At 40.4% G+C, this 19,926-nt stretch overlaps 1 long non-coding RNA gene and 1 pseudogene across 1 annotated transcript in view; both read left to right on the top strand.

Annotated features, from left to right (window-relative positions):
- The window catches only part of LOC118146778 (uncharacterized), a 292,952-nt gene that overhangs the window by 116,458 nt on the left and 156,568 nt on the right, over window positions 1–19,926 (top strand). Inside the window, exon 3 of the long non-coding RNA XR_013525587.1 lies at window positions 774–979. This is a non-coding gene — a long non-coding RNA (uncharacterized LOC118146778). The remainder of the gene's footprint in view (window positions 1–773; window positions 980–19,926) is intronic.
- Window positions 4,320–4,419, top strand: LOC118147030 (U6 spliceosomal RNA; annotated as a pseudogene).

Below are 19,926 nucleotides of genomic sequence, written 5' to 3'. Positions count from 1 at the left end.
GACTTTGCAGGACTCATTAAGGTAATGTTCAAATTGTCTTTAATAATTCCTTGACCATGATTAAGCAAAACAAATAACACAAAACAAAAATCTTCCTATTTCCCAGAGTCCTGGGTTTATCACAAATGCTATTAGTTTTAATGAGTTTGTTCTTTGATAAAAGAAGAACCACATTTGGGAATTATCATTACCCTTTATTTTTCAACACACACACACACACACCCCTACATTGGTTTGTTTCTGAGTGATATGTAAGGGAATTTAAAATATCATTTGGTAAATATATGTGCTAAGTGTGAATGGGTAGGAGTTATCACTTTTAAACACTTTATATAATATGAAGTACAAGTAACAAGGCTCCCAGCTGAAATGATTAAAAAGTGATATTGTAGAAGAAAATGTGGTCCCAGACTCTTCCTGTACCAGTGTTACTTGTTGAGATTGTTCCAATCTGCCTATTCTCAGGTTCTTCCTCCAGGATTCTAATATAGCAATAATAGGGATTTTTCAGATGATTCTTAGGAACACTGGAGTTTGAGCACCATTGTTCTAGGCTGTGTGTCAATAGAGATAAAGGTATCGACTCACTTGTGTACACACTGCAATCTGCTGCACTGGGAATGACTTATTTACTCTAGGTTCATTCACAGCTTCTGTTTATGGCCACATTGCTTACCATAGCTTTGGGAAACATTATGACAACAATGCCTCTGCTTCTTCCAGATTCTTGGCTGTCACTATCCTGACCTATCACCTGTGTCATATCCCATTAGGTTCTGTGGATGAGGCATGGTGCCTGGCACAGACTGACACATGTTGGGACAAACTTGGCAGAGCAGCCAGAGCCAAAGCAAAAAACAGGAATGAACCAAGATACAACCTTTGTGGAAAACCCTGTTGAACAAAAGCAACTCTGTGGAGTATCCTCTTAGCTGCAAAGTGAGACAGAATTACGGGGCAAGCTTGGCCACTGATGGAGGTAAAGCCTGATGGGCCTGGGGCTGGGGTGAACAATGAGGACAGGATTGTTGGTTTCAAACCAGTTTCTTTGACTTGCATTTCCCAGCATATGTTCTATAGAACACTAATCTTACCTGATGTTCCAGGAATAAAGGGTTTCATAGTTAAAACCCTTTCTTGGATATCCTCTTTTTTTTTGAACTTTCTATTTTGAAATAATTATAGACTGAAAGGAAATTGCAAAATAGTACAAATAGTCATGTGTATCCTTCGTCCAACTTCTCCCAGAGGGACATTTTATATAGCTGCTGTACAATTGTTAACCAGGAAATTGATATGGTACAGAGTCATTAACTACATGCCTTACTCCATTTTTTTTCTTTCCTTCTTTCTTTCTTTCTTTCTTTCTTTCTTTCTTTCTTTCTTTCTTTCTTTCTTTCTTTCTTTCTTCTTTCTTTCTTTTTTTTTTATTGAGACAGAGTCTTGCTCTGTTGCCATGCACCAGGCTGGAGTGCAGTGGTGTGATCTTGGCTCACTGCAACCTCTGCCTCCTGAGTTCAAGCAATTCTCCTGCTTCAGCCTCCCAAGTAGCTGGGAATACAGGTGCGTGCTACCACGCCCAGCTAATTTTTTGTATTTTTTTAGTAGAGACAGGGTTTCACCACGTTGGCCAGGATGGTCTCGATCTCTTGACCTCGTGATCCGCCTGCCTTGGCCTCCCAAAGTGCTGGGATTACAGGCGTGAGCCACCATGTCCGGCCCCTTATTCCATTTTCAACATATTTTACATGCATTCAGTTGTGTGTATGGTGTGGATGTGTATAATTTGATGCACTGTTATGCTGTGTGTAAATTTGTGTAACCACATCACCACAAAATGGCTTTTTTATACCACCCCTTTGTATTTATCCCCTCTTTCCATCTCTGTCCCCTGGAAACTCTTATCTGCTCTCCGTCTTTACAATTTTGTCATTTCAAGAATATTATCTATATGGACTCACACAAGTAAGTACAATTTCGAGATGGGGTTTTTTCCACTAAGCACAACGGCCTTCAAGATGGGTCCAGGTTGTTGCATGCATCAATAGTTTGTTCCTTTATGTTGCTGAGCAATATTCTCTGGTGTGACTGTACCACGGTTAGTTTAACCATTCATCAGTGAAGGACAGTTGGACTTTAAATCAGCAGTTTGGGGTGATAATAAGATGTGAACATTCAGGTACAAGTTTTTATATGGACAGACATTTTCATTTCTCCAGAATAAATGTCCAATAATATAATTTCCTGGTTGAATGGTAGTTGCACATTTAGCTTAATAAGAAACAGCCAGTGCGCCATTTCAAATTCCCACCAAGGACATATGAGAAATTGAGTTTCTCTGCTTCTTCTCCAGCATTGTTACTATTTTGTAGTTGTTCTAACAGGTTTGTAGTAATATCTTATGGTAATTTTGCATATTAAGTTTGCATGTTCCTAATAGCTAATGATTATAAATATCTTTGCATGTTCATATTTCATCTGTATCTCCTCTTTGGTGAAATGTCTTCTCATGTTTTTGCCCATTTTATAACTGGATTTGGGAGTTGTTTTAATTGTTCAGTTTTGAAGGTTATTTATATATTCTAGATTCTAGTCCTTTGTCAATTGTGTGGTTTACAAATGTATCCTCCCAGGTGGTAGGTTGTCTTTTATTTTCTTAACTGAGTTTCCACAGCACAAAAGTTGTTCATTTTGTTGAACTCTCACTTATTTTGTTTTTATGGACTGCATTTCGGTGTCACATCTAACCTAACCCTGGGTCTGGAAGATTTTCTCTTATGATGTCTTCTAAAACTTTTACAGTTTTACATTTAAATCTGTTTAAATGCAATATATAGTCCTAGTTTTACATTTAAATCCATGATCCATCTTAGATAATCTTGAGTTAATATCTACATAAGGTATGAGGCTTAGGTCAAGATTTATTCTATTTTTTTTTTAAATTCTCAATGCTTTCTCATATATTAAGGGCGAATTAACATTCCAAAGTCAAATAAATGTATTTTTAAGTTTAATCTCCATTTCTGAAACTTGGCCACCTATTTTGTAGCCAGTATTAATTGGGAAACTTCTGTATATAAGGTGCAGGGTTGGATACTGAGAGAAGGGGCAGAACCTCTGTTCTCTATGAACTGGTTTATTTTTATTCATTTGCATACATATATTATTTGTTTACACAATGCCCTTAGAACTATATTTTGTGGAAATGTTACTAAAACACCAGGGATTCAGTCTAGATTCTGTGGCTCACTGCACAGAAAACCAATGACTGAGATGACGAGTACTGCCAAGGAAGAAGGCTTTAATCAGGTGCTGCAGCTAAGGAGATGAGAGCCCTGTCTCAAATCTGTCTCCCTGACCAACTAAAACTAAGGAGTTACATAGCAGGGAAAAAATGAAACAACATGTAAGAAAACAGGAATTAGGAAGGAGCAAGGAAGCAACCTGATGAATGAGGGGTCAGGCATCTCATTGGATGTGGTGATCTGGTGAGTTTCAGTTCTTTGATACTTTTTTGGGAGAGGTTGAAGGTCATTTCCTGAGAAAGGAACTCAGATAAAGCAAATGTAGTTTCAAGCTTTAGAACCAGAAAGGTCAATCTCTATGTTTATCCAAAAAAGCTATCTATGGGAGGATTTAGTTGGTTGCAGAAATCCTTTAGGAAATACTGCTTGAGGCAGCGGATGGACAGAGAGACTGAGTCAGGTATCAGTGGAAGTAAAGAAAGATGCAAAATCAGAATGGCACACAGGCAAGGGCTAGGATCTGTTAGAAACCTGGAATCAAAAGCAAGGAGGGCAGACAAAGGAAGAGAGCTTGGGAGCTGGAGGGAGAGTGCCAGGGATCAGATATGTCTGATGGACTGTGATGGTTCAGTGTCCAGTCCAGTTTTTAAAGATCTGAGGGCCTTTTTCTTTCTTTGTTATTTGCTAGGCAATGCAACATTAGTGTCTGGCAGGAACCAGCTAGGTTTATATACACACACATATTCACCTTTTTTTTTTTTTTTGAGACAGAATTTCACTCTTGTTGCTCAGGCTGGAGTGCAATGGTGCGATCTCAGCTCACTGCAACCTCCACCTTCCAAGTTCAAGCAATTCTTCTGCCTTAGCCTCCTGAGTAGCTGAGATTACAGGTGCACACCTGTAAATTCTTTATCAAATCCTGGGATCTTCCAAAAGACTGAGTAAAATTATAATTTAATTCTACAGAAGTAGAATCTCAATTGAATATCATCTACCAAAGCACTTCAATGTCTGTCTTTTTGGGATCATGTCAAAGATCCTAAATCTGTGCTTACTTTGGTAGCAAGTATTAGTATTTAGTACATTAATAATTGGTGCTTGGAATGGTACAGAGACAATTAGCATGGCCCTTCACAAGGATGCCATGAAAACCTGTGAAGCTTTCCATATTTTTATTGCATTTGCTCAATCATATGTGGGAGCTAAAAGAAGGTGATCTTATGGAGGTAGAGAGTAGAAGGTAGTTACTAGAGGTTAAGAAGGACGTGAAGGTGAAGGAATGAAGAGAGATTGGTTGCATACAAACACATAGTTAGATAGAAAGAATAAGTTATAATGTTAGATGGTAGAGTACAGTGAATGCAGTACATGTTTCAAAAACAGCTAGAAGATAGGGTTTGAAATGTTCCCAACACATAGAAAGAAATACTCAAGGTGGATACCCTGATACTCTGACTTGATCATAACACGTTCTAAAGATGTAATGAAACATCACATGTACATCATAAGTAGGTAAAAATATGATGTATCAATTACAAAAAGACACTAAATCAAGAAGGAAGGCAGGCACCACTGTTGGGGGTGGCCCTGGCACCTTGTGATGAGTACTGGACAGACACAGACACAGGTGGGGCATAGGAGAGGCAGCAAACTGTAGGTCACCTGGTTCAGGAAGCTGTTTTAATCTGTTTTGAATGTAATTAAGTTGTGTTTTCTGTTCCTAAAGGATAGCTTTCTCTTTGCCATTTGTCTACTCCCCATTTTTCTCTACTAAGGTTTCCTTATCTTACACTGATCAGGCAAACAGGCTATTAAATAATACAAGTAAGAAAACATGAGAGAGAGATTGTTTAAAAGTGATCAAATGGCAAAGAGGATTCCTGACCAAAGGGAAAGAGGAACAGAGTGACACCTGCTATGTGTCAGTCACTGTGCTGTGTCTTTTCAACTGCCTGTCTTTATCCATTCTCATTACACACACACACACACGCACACACACACACATACACACACAGGAAATGGGTATTGTTATCCCTACTTAATTGATGGAAATGGAAGTCTGGTGGGCTACAGTAGACTGAGAACCTTTAGTCAGTAAGGGTAAAGGGCATTGCAGTGATTGAAACACCACTTCTGACTTCAGAGCGACACATTTTCTGCTGCTCTGCATCACCTCCTACCACTGAAATAGAACGTTTCCATGTCACCGCCCTTGAACCAAAACATTTCACTCAATTGTTTTTCAATCAGGAAATAAAAATATTAAAAAAGCAAAGATGACCCCATTTCCTCTTAACTATATTTAATACAGGGAAAGTGATAAAAAGAACACAGTAGATTTGGCATTAGCTATGCAAGCCTGGTCATACGGAATTAGAAGGGCACAGTTTGTAGACAGGCTCAATAGACCGTGGGGTCTGTGAAATGAATCCTGAGACAGTCAACATCGATGGGGAAGAAGCCCACCTACTCATAACACTTTGTGTGGGGCCCGGCTTAGTGCCTTAAAGTAGGGATCGTTATGTTTACAATTTGATAGTAGAAAGACAGAAAGGAAAAAAAAACCCTGGGCTGTAGAAAAAGTGTTTAAGCTTTTTAGATTACAAAATAGGAGCTATAACATCCACTCTGATGGCAGAAAAATTAAGTCTAGCCACTAAATCATATCAAAGCCAAAATACAGAAAAGAGGTGTGCTTCCTGTTAGAAGATCCACATGCACAAAATCTAATCGCGTTCCAGCTCAGCCTCTCCAATACCAGCTCCTCCTGGTCCTGTTTCTGGTGCTGCATGACAAGCTCCCCCTAGTGGGAAGCAGGGACATTTTGGCATCCATGCTCAGCTGATTAAGAACAATAGAAAAGTCTCAGGGTTTCCATTTTTGTTAATGCTGCATTAGTTGGACACTGAGCTAAAACCAGAGCCCAAACCAGTGGATTTTCGTGGAATGAAGATAAGAGTGGGACTTTTCACCATCCCCTCGTGTTTATGCTCAGGAAATCCTAATAGGACACACCCTGAAAGTGCAGGAATGTTTGAACAATCCCGTTCATACCTGTGCGCATATCAGTCAGTCTCTCTCAATCCCTTACTTCCAATGGGACCCAACAATGAAATGCATCCTACGTTGTCATAGACACCGTATGTGGTGCACAGAATTGGAAGGGCCCTTCTAATCCTGCTGACACCTAACTTAGGTGGGTAGAAGGCCAGCTTCACATCTGCTTTGCTTTCCACTTTACTATTAGCCTTTGCATGCACTCAAAGGGCTGCTGATAAGATCTGTCCAGTGACATTTTTATGTGCCCTTCAATCTTATTTTACTAACAGGTCAGCAACCTGAACCAAACATAAGGAAACCACTTGCTCCAAATCATCAGTAGAAGGTTGAGCATACTACAACCAAGAGGAAGTGGAGACACAAGGGATGCCAACTTGGAGGCTAATTTGCTATGTTCACTTCTGATTAGCCCTTGTCTTGTGAATGCCTCCTGATTACTACTTAATTTACTGTCCTTAGTGTAAGAACATAACAACCTTGATGTTGTCACACAAATTATAGGCTTTGATGCATGCAGCACTCTTGTCTCTTCTGGAAGGTAGTCTTTCATTGTCTTGCACAGGGCACATGTACTCTTTCCCTATGATATATAAGCCCTGGTTCTGGGGGTAACAGGTGCAGACATCTCCCTGACTTGCTGCCACTAAAGACCATGCTTCCATCTGTAAGTTCCCCCAGTAAAACATCCTTTACCAACACACTGGAGTTGTCTGCCTTGTTCTTTGGTTGCTTGGCTCTTTTGGCATTTGGGGACTGCTTTGCATATATGATCCTTTCATGGAGCAGGCATGTTCCCATGCTATCCAGCTGGCTGCTGACACTGCCATAGGGCAACCCTCAGAGAGAACTGGCCACCTCTCCCTTCAAGTGTTGAAAAGAGTGAGAAGTACAGGGCTACTCCCTAGGCCAAATGACCAATGCTCTGCTGGAGCTATCCAATTCTCACTGTTAGCCTGGGTACTCTCCAGGAGACCAAACATTCTGTACTTAGGCAGCCCTCAAGAATCAAAGAGTTACACCCTCAGCAGTGGAAAAGTTAAACACACTTTCCAAGTTAAAAACTCCTTGTGTTGCAGATCTCAGGATAGGCTAAAGCTCTTCTGGGGAGCATTTATCCCCGTTAATGTGTTGTTATCAGGGTTGGGGGTATAACTTACAGAGAAAGTCATGACACAGTGATACCACATGCTATCCATCTGCCATAGGAAGAAATTTATTGTGTTGCATGGATTTGTGCAATATAAATATTTCTCGAAAGAAAGAAAGAATGAATGATGACATCACTAGTTTTTAGGCACTGATTTTTGAGAATCTGCATATATGGAAGTTGAGTGTTCTGAAATTAGCACATTATGGTTGTGGAAGGAGTCAACTAGCTTAAGGAAACATAAGAAGCTGCAGGGAACCTGAGACAGAGTAGGATGAGGCAAGAAGAAAGACCTAGTGTGGGGCCAGGACTGTGAGACTCACACTTGGTCCTTTTAACAGGGACCTCCTAAGGCCTAGGGGATGGGATTAGCTCCAGATGTCACTGCACCCAAATGTCTCTTCACTGCTAGGGAGAGAAGAAAGGAAGGCAGAGAAAGCATGAGCGAGCCTGGCTGGGGAGGGCTACTAGGGTCCTTGTGGCAGAGATGACTCTACCCACACTTGAGAGACTGATGTGTCAGGAAAGCATGCAGAGGTAAGTGAGATGCTAGGTCAAGGAATGAGAAAAGAGAGTCCGGAGGGATCTGGGAGTAGATATGGGAAGCCATGGTGTCAAGCCAGAGACTAGAACCTGGGCTCAGAGGTTCTGGAGGGTGAGAGGGCAGTGCTGGCCAACCACACAGAGTAGGCATTGGAGTCAGTAATGGCCTAGGTGTGCTGGCTGCAGCCCAGCTCAGAGCCCAGGGGAAGCTGGCTGCACCTAAAGAACTGAGGCACTGCAAAAAGTTATACCCCTAAACTGTGGAGATGTTAGCCAAAGCTCCTTTCAGGAGTGGCAAGAGCTGTGTGTCTGAACCAGTCCTAGTACTGGCCGTGATCCTGATAACGTGTTTATGAGCTCTTGAGTTAAACCAATCTATAGAGGCCATCTGGAGTGTTGGCTTCAGTCCTTCCTTATCCCCACACCATCCCCCTAACGCTTTGCAGAATAGAGACCTCTCAAATACTGTAAGGAGAGTATGTGAATTTAGGTTGGCCTAATTGGTTTTGTGATTTCTGTTTGGTTGAGCTGTCAGGAATTTGTTCTGATGGGCTGGGTTGGGTGACAGAGTTATTCATTAACCAGACCTGAGAAGGGGAGGGAGCCATGTACAACTTGCCAAGCGCTAGTAGTTGACCTCAAACCCTAGAAAGGCTCCATCTCTGTCAAATGGAGTCTTACCACGTAAGTCTCTTCATCCCCCTACTCCACGTCATTGAATACAGAATAAAGGTACATGTTTATAGGCTCTCAAAGAGCAGGGACCACGTGATGTAATCCTTTGCATCTACTATTAGACACTGTCTAATATGGTATCCTCTGACCCCACATGGCTTTCAAACCCTTCATAAAGGGCTACCCTGAATTGAGATGTGCTGAATTTTGAAGAGTTAATATAGAAAAATAATGTAAAACATCTTATTAGTATGTTCTTAAATTAATTATGTTTGGTTAAGGAAAATATATTATTAAAAGTAATTTCTTCAGTTTCCTTTTATTTTATTTTTTTTAATGCAGCTACTCAAAAATTCAAAACTCTGTACAAGGCATGGTATTTCTGGCAGGTAGCACTATTTACTACCCTCTCTGGGGCAAATCCAAATCACAGATCTTATATAATTTGGATAATAAACCCCCTTCAGTCACCAGTGAGCCCACACTGATAAAAGAAATAAACTGATTGCAGAGCCTTTGAGATCTCAACCCAATTAAACGCTGACCTTTGTTCCTTCTTTTCACAGCCAGTTAGGAAATAAATTACTCAGAGGAAAATCTTAACAATTTCTATCAACTGAAAGTCTAGTCTCAGACCCAGACTGACTTTCATTCAATCCATTCTCTGAAATTTGAACATCTAACCGCAGACTTCCGGGGCTCATCTAGCTGAGACAGGGATCCTTCTGGAAAAAATAGGCAAGTCTCTGGGTGCTTCTAGCTTCTGGCCCTGTTCCCTCAAAAGGTCAGTTTCAATCTCAGATCACACAGGTCATGTGCTAGAACTCCTTCTCCCCATGTTCCCTCAGGCGCCTGATCAGCGTGGCAGAGCCTGAGTTATAGGTCACAGTTCCAGCGGTTGTTCTTAGCTCTTTCAAAGCCACACTTAACACTAATCCTGAAGACTTTCTTTTTCTACATCACTTTATGCTTGGCTGGGATTAAATGGAAGACTTATACCATCAGCAAATTGGCTTTCCACACCTCACAAACCAACTCACATGCTTACTCCCAATCCTTGAGAATACTGGGTCTAATTCCCAAAGTCAGCTGGTATTTCAGGCTAAGATCAGCTCGAGCCTCCATCCAAGGCCTAGTGAGAATGCTCTGTTTGCCTAAGAGGATTAAGTGGAGGACAGCCAGCTAAGCTTCACAGAGACTTTTTAATGACTTCAGCTCTAATCGCTTCCTGTTCTAGGCCTCATCAGCCACCACCAGTTATGACCGGGCTTTTTTAAGTCTGATGTCACTAATCTGTTCCACTCCAAGGATGCCAAAGCCCCTCTCTTTGTTGTCTCTTTTGCTTCCCCTTTGTAGGCTCCACTTTTATTCTTCTGAAGAATGTAACCCCTTTGCCCCCACTCCTCTTACCTCTCAACCTGTCTCTCTCATCTCACCAGTTTGGTCTTCTCTCTGAGTATTTTGGACAGGAAGTAGAACCTCATTCACAGGCTCATGTCATCATTTTTGGAATAACTTATTTAAATGGAACATTCACTGTCACAAAAATAAACTTGCATTTTAGGGCCTGGTGCTGTGACTTGCACCTGTAATCCCAGCACTTTGGGATCCAGGTGGTTGGATTGCTTGAAGCCAGGAGTTCAAGGCCAGCATGAGCAGCACAGCAGGACACTGTTTCTACAGCAAATTTTAAAATTAGCCAGATGTGGTGGCCTGTGCCTGTAGTTCCAGCTACACAGAAGGCTGAGGCAGGAAAATTACCTGAGCCCAGGAGTTTGAGGTTGTAGTGAGCTATGACTGCACCACTGCACTCCAGCTTGGATGACAGAGTGAGGCCCTGTCTCTAAAAAAACGAAAAACAAAAATCTTTTTAAAAAAAGAAATCTGCATTTGATCCGAGAAAGCAGAGACAATATGTGTGAGCAATTTCTGGCTCCAGTTGTCTATGACTTGGAAAACCTGTTTATCCATAGTTCACCTCTTGATTGTGATATAACTTCTTTTACTTGGTAGTTCCCACATTCAGCTTGATCCAAAGACTATGATCAAAACTCATGGTGCCTTGTGGTGTTATTGAAATCTTTAAATTATTCTTCTTTTATAATAGAGTTACCTTTCCTCTCTGGTCAAGGAGCTGTTAGAGTGTGTGTCAGCTGGAAAAAAAAATTCTAATTACAGTGTCAATATTTTAAAAATATTTTGGCACTAGGCTTACTAGGTCTACTGTTTTGTGAGTTCTGTGTGTCCACTGTCCAGTTTTGGTATTAGTGTTATGTTGGCTTATAAAGGACATTGGACATGTTGATTTTCTTTAGAAAAAATTTTAAAGTATTAGAATTATCTCTTTCTTAAAATTTTTAAATTTAAAATTTCATTTGTGAAATTATCTGGGTCTGGCATTTGGACAAATTTTTCACTTCATGTATATTCATTCCTTAGGTTTTCTAATTTATTTGCATAGTTAAAAAATGGTTTCTGTCTTTGTGTTATTTCCCACTCTCCTTTCTAATTTTATGTATTTGGATGTTGCCCCTCATTATTGTTTAAGATATTAATGGTTTATCTATTTTATTTAAAAGCAACAGCACTTGGATTCATTTATTTTTCTCCCAAATACCATTTTTTAACTTTATTCAGTTCAATTCTCATTTTTATTTCTTCATTTTGTTCATAATGATCTTGTGTTCTTTTTCAAACTTTTTAAGTTGAATAACTAGTACGTTATTTTGCTTCTTTGTATTTATTAATGCTAAGTGCTCAAGCCTAATAATTTCCTCAAAACGTTGCTTTAATCATGTTCTTAGGTTATGAAGTACAGCTGGCAAATTTATTCATAATTATTATTGTCTAGGTTTTCTTTTCTTTTCTTTTTTTTGAGACAGTTTCGCTCTTGTTGCCCAGGCTGGAGTGCAATGGCACGATCCCAGCTCACTACAACCTCTACCATCCGAGTTCAAGTTATTCTCCTGCCTCAGTCTCTGGAGTAGCTTGGATTACAGGCACCTGCCACCATGCCCAGCTAATTTTTGTATTTTTAGTAGAGATGAGGTTTCACTATGTTGGTCAGGTTAGTCTCGAAGTCCTGACCTCATGCAATCCACCCGCCTCAGTCTCCCAAAGTGCTGAGATTACAGGTGTGAACCACTGCATCCTTGGCCAGGCTGGTCTCGAACTACTGACCTCAGGCAATCCACCTGCTTCAGCCTCCCAAAGTGCTGGGATTACAGGTGTGAGCCACTGTGCCCTGCCTATTGTCTAGGTTTTCTGCACAAATGTGCTGTGCTCTTTACCCTGAAGACCTGCTTGCTTTCATTTTTTGACTTTCCCCTCTTTTATGGTGTGCAGGACTGGTAGAGGGGTTGTCTTTTAATACACAGATGGGCTATCCAAGTGTTTCTTTTTATGACATCCACAAATCCTGATATTCTGAAATGACAAACTATTAATCTGTTCTCATACTGCTAATGAAGACATACACAAGACTGGGTAGTTTATAAAGGAAAGAGGTTTAATTGACTCACAGTTCTGCAGAACTGGGGAGGCCTCAGGGAACTTACAATCATGGCAGAAGGGGAAGCAAACATGTCCTTCCTCACATGATGGTAGGAAGGAAAAGTGCCAAGCCAAAGGGGAAAAGTCCTTGATGGTTATAAAACCATTAAATCTCATGAAAACTCACTCGCTATCATGAGAACAGCATGGCAGTAACTGCCCTCATTATTCAATTACCTCCCATTGGGTTCCTACCATGACAAGTGGGAATTATGGGAACTACAATTCAAGATGAGATTTGGGTGGGGACACAGCCAAACCATATCACAAACTTAAGAATACCACGATATCAATGTTTTGTTGTTTTTTTTTCTTCCCTCCTGTGTCTTCTCTGGGAATGTAAACCTAATTGTTCCAAACATAGCAGTTTGGGATGGATTTCACAGAATACTTTATCCTACTTTCAGAGATATTAACATCCTGCTATAGATGTGGTGAGCACATGTTGCATTCATTCATTCACCAACAGTTACTGAGGGTTAAGTGCTCATCTGATTGTGGGTATTACTTGCTCTTGTTAATTTTCACTCAGTCAGATCCAGATATTCCTCAGGATGGTTTGGGAAGCTATAGATATAATTTTCTGGGTGTTTCAGAAAGGGAAAGTGACAGAATTTTATCCCACCATCTGTTATCGGATGTGTCAGTAGTTAATTTTTTGAAGAGTATTTGAAAAATGTTTTAGACTCATGGAGCTCATGTGAAACTGAAGCTTGGTTTCCAAGTGACCATCTTCTTCAACAGAGGAAGAATTCTCTTGGCTTAACTGTTTACCTAAGCCTTAACTGATCTTTCATCTTCTAAACGCTATGCAGCCTTTATGCCTTTTACCTTCTTCCATCAATCAGGTAGAGTTTATTAGCCAGAATTACTCTGTTGAAAACATGGGCTTGGGCAGGCTGGAAACAAAGACAAGGGGCTCCCTTCTGTCCTTGTCTAAGGAGAATGCCCAGACACTCAGCTCTTTGCAGACTTGACTCTGAATCTGAAAATGTGCTCAGGTTCTTTTGTTCTTACCTAAGTTAGGCTGGCAACAACAGCTGATATGGAAGGTCAATAAGTGTGTCAATAAGCCCCTGCCTGGAGTCCTTTTTTTCCCACCTGCAAAATTGCTTTGGTCAGCAGAGACCCCGACTGAGAGGGGCCCTCTGTCTTTGGGTCATGCAGTTTCTGTTCATGCCCCTGGACAAGACTAACTCCAAAGAAAGAAAATCGAAACCTAATCATAAGTCACACTGGAGGCTTTACATAAAACTGGAAAATAATCAGATGGAGTTGAGCATCTCTCAGTCAGATCTTTGCTTGGGGCCCTCTAACTTATTAATGTGATGGCCTCTTTCACCCTGTGCTGGATGCTGCAGGCTTCTAGAGAGCAGCTTGGGGACTGAGGCCAACTCTACATTCAGGGAGGCCAAAGGCAGTGCCAGGTGAGTTTGGACGCACTTTCTAGCCACCTGCCTCATGTTATGATACTGCAAAATGCTTCCAAGCCAGAGACTCACTTCATAGGCTGGCTCAAGCTTTTGAAATAAAATACCCACCAGAAACAAGCATTGGCAGGCTCTCCTGCAGGGATGCGGTAGAGGCAGGGACGCTGGCCTTGTCTCCTCAGAGCTTTAGCTGATGGAGTGTTTCTTAATTTGGCCTCTATTTCAAACACTTTCTGAAAAAGAGGAGCATAACCAGGATATTTTCAAGGCAGATGATGCTTCTGCTTATTTTTTTCACAGTAGTATGTGAGAAATGGAGACAGAGTGATTGGAGAGAAGAGGATGGGGGAATCAATGGTCTCTGAAGGCCCCCTTGCTTGTGTGAGGGTGGGAGCTCAGGTGTGGGACAGCCTAGGTATGGGGGAGGGCTTTCCTCTACATAAATTTCTGGGGGAAGAAGTGACTTTCACAGAAAGAAGAAATGCTTCCCTTCTGGACCTCACTCTTTTGAAAGGCAAGATTTGTCTAGCTAATAAGGAAGGTAACAGATAAAGATATCAATAAAAGCAACATTAAACTTTTCCCAGGGTACACCAGCCTGGCCCTTCCTGAGAGCTGACAGAGGCTCTGGGTTAAAAATTACCTCTCCTTCTAGAACAATCTTTGAAACACTAAATCTGATTTTTATCCTGCTGACATTTATTAAACTTCAGTGGCCAGGCCACAGGAGATAAATCCTAGGGACTTCACAAAATATAGACCCTAATAGAAGATCACAGAAAAAACTGGACCCCTGGGGCTTATATCTTTAGTATGACCACAAATTAGATAGAAGCTTACTCCTCCCCACCAACTACTACTACTAACCCCAACCACTGCTCTGACCCTGGACATCAGGGAAAAATGTCTTTCTCCAGCCTTAGTACTTGGGTAAGAGAACAAAGTATCTGTCTTGATTATTCAGAAACACAAAGCCATGGCACAATTTTCCGGCTTTAATTCCCCCTACCTTGTTAGTCCCCACAACTCATGCTGAGAATTAGTGCAGAATGCCGCTGACTTGGAAGTGACTCTAGGCTCATGGTACCAAGAAAAGCAAATCCTCACAAAACTCACAAAGATACCATGCTCTAGAAGCATCATACAGCTGAAAAAACAAACAGCCGATTTAGCCTCCAAAAGGTTTCACAAATTGGGTTATCAGACAAAGAATATAAAACAAGTATTTTAAATTATGTTAAAGGTAAAAAAAAATACAGAGGTCTGTGTTAGTTTGTGAGGACTGTCATAACAAAGTACAACAGACTGAGTGGCTGAAACAACAGAGATTTACTTCTCACAGTTCTGGAGACTGGAAGTCAGCTCAGGGTGTCAGCAGGGTTGATTTCTTCTGAGACCTCTCCCCTTGGCATGTAGATGGCTGCCTTCACCATCTTTATACACTCATTTCTCTGTATGTTTTGTGTCCTAATCTCCTTTTCTTACAGCAAGGCCAGTCATATTGGACCAGAACCCACCCTAATAACCTCACTGAACCTTAATAACCTCTTATGTGGAGACCCTATCTCCACATACAGTCATATTCTAAGGTAGTGGGAATTAGGACTTCAGCATATGAATTTTGGGAGTAAACACAACTCATAATAGAAAATATAATATGAATAATGAACAAAATAATTAAAGGTTTTTAAGGAGATTCGAGAAAAAATTCAACTAGAACTTCTAGAAATAAAACATAATGTACCAAAGTTTATATAAACCTCAGTGAGTGGTTTGAGAGTTTAGCATGAGTGAAGAAAACCAAAAGACAGACCAGTAGTTTATCTACTTAGAGAACCAAAAGACTTAGAGAATCTTCTCAGAGAACCAAAAGACAGACCAGTAGTTTATCTACTGCACTGTCCAGAGAGAAAAAGGGATAAAGAGAAATATTCAGGATTAATGAGACTCCAATCCTCAGATTCAGAAATCCCAAGGAACCCAAGCAAGATTTTTTACAAAGAAAGAAATGTACACCCAGATACAGCCTAATGAAACTTCAAGATAGATTACTTACAAAAGAGTGACAGTGAAATCGACTTCTTGAAAGCATCCATAGAAGCAATAGGTAATAGTGGAACATTTGTTGTTGTCACCATTGTTTAATTTTTTTAACTTTTATTTTAGGTTTGGGGATTGTTTCATGGGGGAACTCATGTCATGGGGGTTTGTTGCATGCATTATTTCATTGCCCATAAATTAAACCCAGTAGCCAACTCCCAGTTGCTCCTCTCCCTCCTCCCACCCTCCACCCTCAAGTTGACCCCAGTGTCTGTTGTTTTTTTTTTGTGAAACCATATTTTAAATATGCTGAGAGAAAATGACCACCAACCTAAAACTGTATATGCCGTGAAGATACCTTTCAAAAATAAGAGTGAAGTTAAAAAAAATTTGAAGTAAAGAAAAACGGACAGTGATTAAAGGAAATTCTGAGGGCTTGTCTTAAGCACAGGGAAGACAATTCGAGTTAGAAATATTGAGATGAAAGCATGATGAGATAAGAAAGTGGCAAATGTATAAGCAAATCTTTAAAAAATTGACTGCATAAAACAATGGCAATAAACTTTTGTAAGTAGAGGTATAGTTGTGAAATGCAAAGCAACAATGGCATACAAACTGGGAAATGTAAGAGGATTAAAGTGTTCTAAGTTCATGTAATGTAAAGAAGGAGAGTAAACCTATTAATTAAATTTAGAATATGATAAGTTAAATATACTTGTTAACATTCTAGGATGAGTTCTAAGAGAAGAGAATTTGTTATATAACTGTATTAGTCAGGGTTCTCTAGTGGGACAGAACCAATAGGATGTATGTGCATATAAAAGGGAATTTATTAGTGAGAATTGGCTCACAGGATTACAAGGTGAAGTCCCATGATAGGCATCTGCCAGCTGGGGAGAGAGAAACCAGAAGTGGCTCAAGTCCAAGTAAGAATGCCTTAAAACCAAGGAAGCCCACGGTGCATCCCTCAGTCTGAGACGGAAGGAGATGGAGTCTGATGTCCAAGGGCAAGAGGAACAGAAGTGTTCATGTTTCTTCATCCCACATGGGAAGAAGAAAGAGTCAGAAGACTCAGCAAGCAAACTTATCCCCCCTTCTTCCGCCAGCTTTGTTCCAGCTGCACAACCAGCCAATTGGATGGTGCCCACCGACATTGAAGATGGGTCTTCCTTTCCTAGTTCGCCACTCACATGTCAATCTCCTCTGGCAACACCTTCACAGACACACCCAGAAACAATACTTCACCAATGATCTAGGCCTCCCTCAATCCAATCAAGTTGACATCTAATATTAACCATCACAATAACTTTTCAAGTAATAGAGAGAAATAAAAAATAATCAGTTCAAAGGAAGGCAAAAAGAAAGGGTAGGGGAAGAAGAAAAGAAGAGATATATACATATACGTATGTATATACATACATTTACATTTAATAGTTATGAAAGATAAAATAAGAAAGAGAAATAGGCCAGGCACAATGGCTCACACCTGTAATCCCAGCACTTTGGGAGGCCAAGGCAAGTGGATCACTTGAGGCCAGGAGTTCAAGACCAGCCTGGTCAGCATGGTGAAACCCCATCTCTACTAAAAACACAAAATTTAGCCCAGAGTGGTGGCACACACCTGTAATCCCGGCAACTCAGGAGGCTGAGACATGAGAATCGTTTGCACGCTGGAGACAGAGGTTGCAGTGAGCTGAGATTATGCCACTGCACTCCAGCCTGGGCAACAGAGCAAAACTCTGTCTCATTAAAAAGAAAAAAAATTTTAAAAATCTAGAAATAAAGCATTTCAGTGATTACATTCAAATGAACATGGATTAAATGCCTCAATTAAAAATCAAAACTTGTGAGACTGAATTTAAATGCACTTTTACGAGAGACACATCTAAAACACAAAGACCAAAACATTCAAAGTACACAGTGGAAAAAGATACAACAGACAAATCTAAATTAAAGAAAACAGTATCACTCTGTTTTTAGACTTTAGAGCAAAAATGGTTCTAGAGATCAAGAGGCTCCCAATGTATTGGTGGAAGTTTTAGTTCAACAGAAAAATACAATCTAAACTAGTGGGTACCTAAAAACTTAGTCTCAAAATACATAAGGCAAAATTAAAGAGACCTGGTAAGGAGAAATAGACACCATAGTAGGAGACTCAAATAATTCTCATAGTGACTGGACAAATATATTTTTTAATTTAAGGAAAATACACCAAACTGGAATAATGCATCAGACAAGCCATGCAGAAATAGGTTCCAAAAATCTGTACTGGAGTTCTTGCAGGTCTGTGGCTGAGAGTTCTGCTGTACACACAATGGACAACAACACCTGAGGCTTGCCAAGTAGCACCTGCTATAGGAGAAACAATGAGATGAGAGATCAAGCTAGCAGTGCTGTGGACATGAGTTCTGACCCTGGCAGACAGCAGAGATAACACTTCATGAACACCCCTGAAATCCAGGTCAAACACAGCAAGCTGTGTCTTAAGGGTACAGATGACATTCTAGAGGAAATATTTTCTCTGAAGAATCAGATGCTACATGTTTTAAACTTTGAAGTCCATATAGTCTCTGCTGCAAATGCCCAACTCTGCCATTGAGGCATGAAAGCAGACATAGGATAAGACATAAATAAATGAGTAAACCTGCTTTCCTGTAAAACTTTATTGGCAAAAAAAAAAAGTGTTAGATGTGGTGATGTTGGCACAACTGTGTGACTATACTGAAAGCCACTGATCTATATGAGTAAACGATATGTGAATTATATCTCAATAAAGCTATTTTAAAAAAAAGCAAAATAGTGCACCAAATTTGGCTAGTAGGTCATAGTTTGCTGACTCTAAGAATATGACTCGTAGGCCAAATTCTGCTGTTGCTTGTTTTTGTAATAAAGTTTTATTGGAACACAGCCATGCTCATGTGTGTCCTTACTGTCTGTGGCCGCTTGGATGCTACAATACAGAGACGAGCAGCCATGCAGGCTGTATAGCCTTAAAATTTTAAATATTTATTGTTTGGCCTTTTACAGAAAAAGTTACTGATCTCTGACATACAGCAGTGCCGATCAATATCATTTTCTGTAACAGAAATGTTCTGTAGTTGCACAATTTTAATCTGGTAGTCATTGACCCATATGGCTATGAAAAACTTGAAATGTGACTATGGCAACTGAGTAAGTACATTTTTAAATTTTAATTAAATTTATGTATTTATTTATTTGAGATGGTGTCTCACTCTGTCATCCAGGCCAGAGTGCAGTGGTGTGATCATCACTCACTGCAACCTTGACCTTATAGGCTCAGGTGATCCTCCTGAGTAGCAGGGACTACAGATGCATGCCACCATGCCTGACTAATTTTTGTATCTTTGCTAGAGACGGGTTTTTACCATGTTGCCCAGGCTGGTCTTAACCTCCTGGGCTCAAGAGATCCACTTGCCTCGGCATCCCATCCCAAAATGCTGGGATTATAGGCACGAGCTACTGTGCCTAACCTAATTCACTTAAATTTGATAGTCCCTCTAGTACAACCTACACCATATCCACTCTTAAAAAACCTGTAGGATGATCATGAGAGATGGTTTAGAGAATGAATTCATTAAGACAGCACTTAGGAAACACTTCTGACTTTTTACTTATCTGTAATATGAGAGCATAAAACCGAACATGCACATTCCAAGGTGATCAGATAATAATCAAACTGCTTGCTAAAATGAGAATCAACATTTTTCTGAAGAAGATAGTAGAATCCAGGTCTCTACAATGTATTATCGACAATGTCCAGTATTCAGTTAAAAAATAATTAGGCTTTCAAAGAAACAGAAAAACATAATTGATAATCAAAGCAAAAAACAACTAACAGAAACTGAGGTGGCCCAGGTATTAGACTTACCAGCAAAAGACTTTAAATCAGCTATTAAAAATATTGTCGAGGTCCAGGCACAGTGGCTCATGCCTGTAATCGCAGCACTTTGGTATGCTGATGCAAATGGATCTCTTGAGTTCAGGAGTTTGAGAACAGCCTGGCCAACATAATGAAACCCCATCTCTACTAAAAATACAAAATTAGCCGGGTGTGGTGCTCATGCCTGTAATCCTAGCTACACAGGAGACTGAGGCAGGAGAATCGCTTGAACACGGGAGACAGAAGTTGCAGTGAGTGGAAATCGCACCACGGCACTCCAGCCTGGGCAACAGATTGAGATGCCATCACACACACACAAAAACTGTCAAATAA

Source organism: Callithrix jacchus, chromosome 13 (assembly GCF_049354715.1).
Source record: "Callithrix jacchus isolate 240 chromosome 13, calJac240_pri, whole genome shotgun sequence".
In the NCBI taxonomy this organism is placed as follows: Eukaryota; Metazoa; Chordata; class Mammalia; order Primates; family Cebidae; genus Callithrix; species Callithrix jacchus.
Note: the sequence above shows the minus strand (reverse complement) of the source record. Positions and strands in the feature narration are given on the sequence as shown.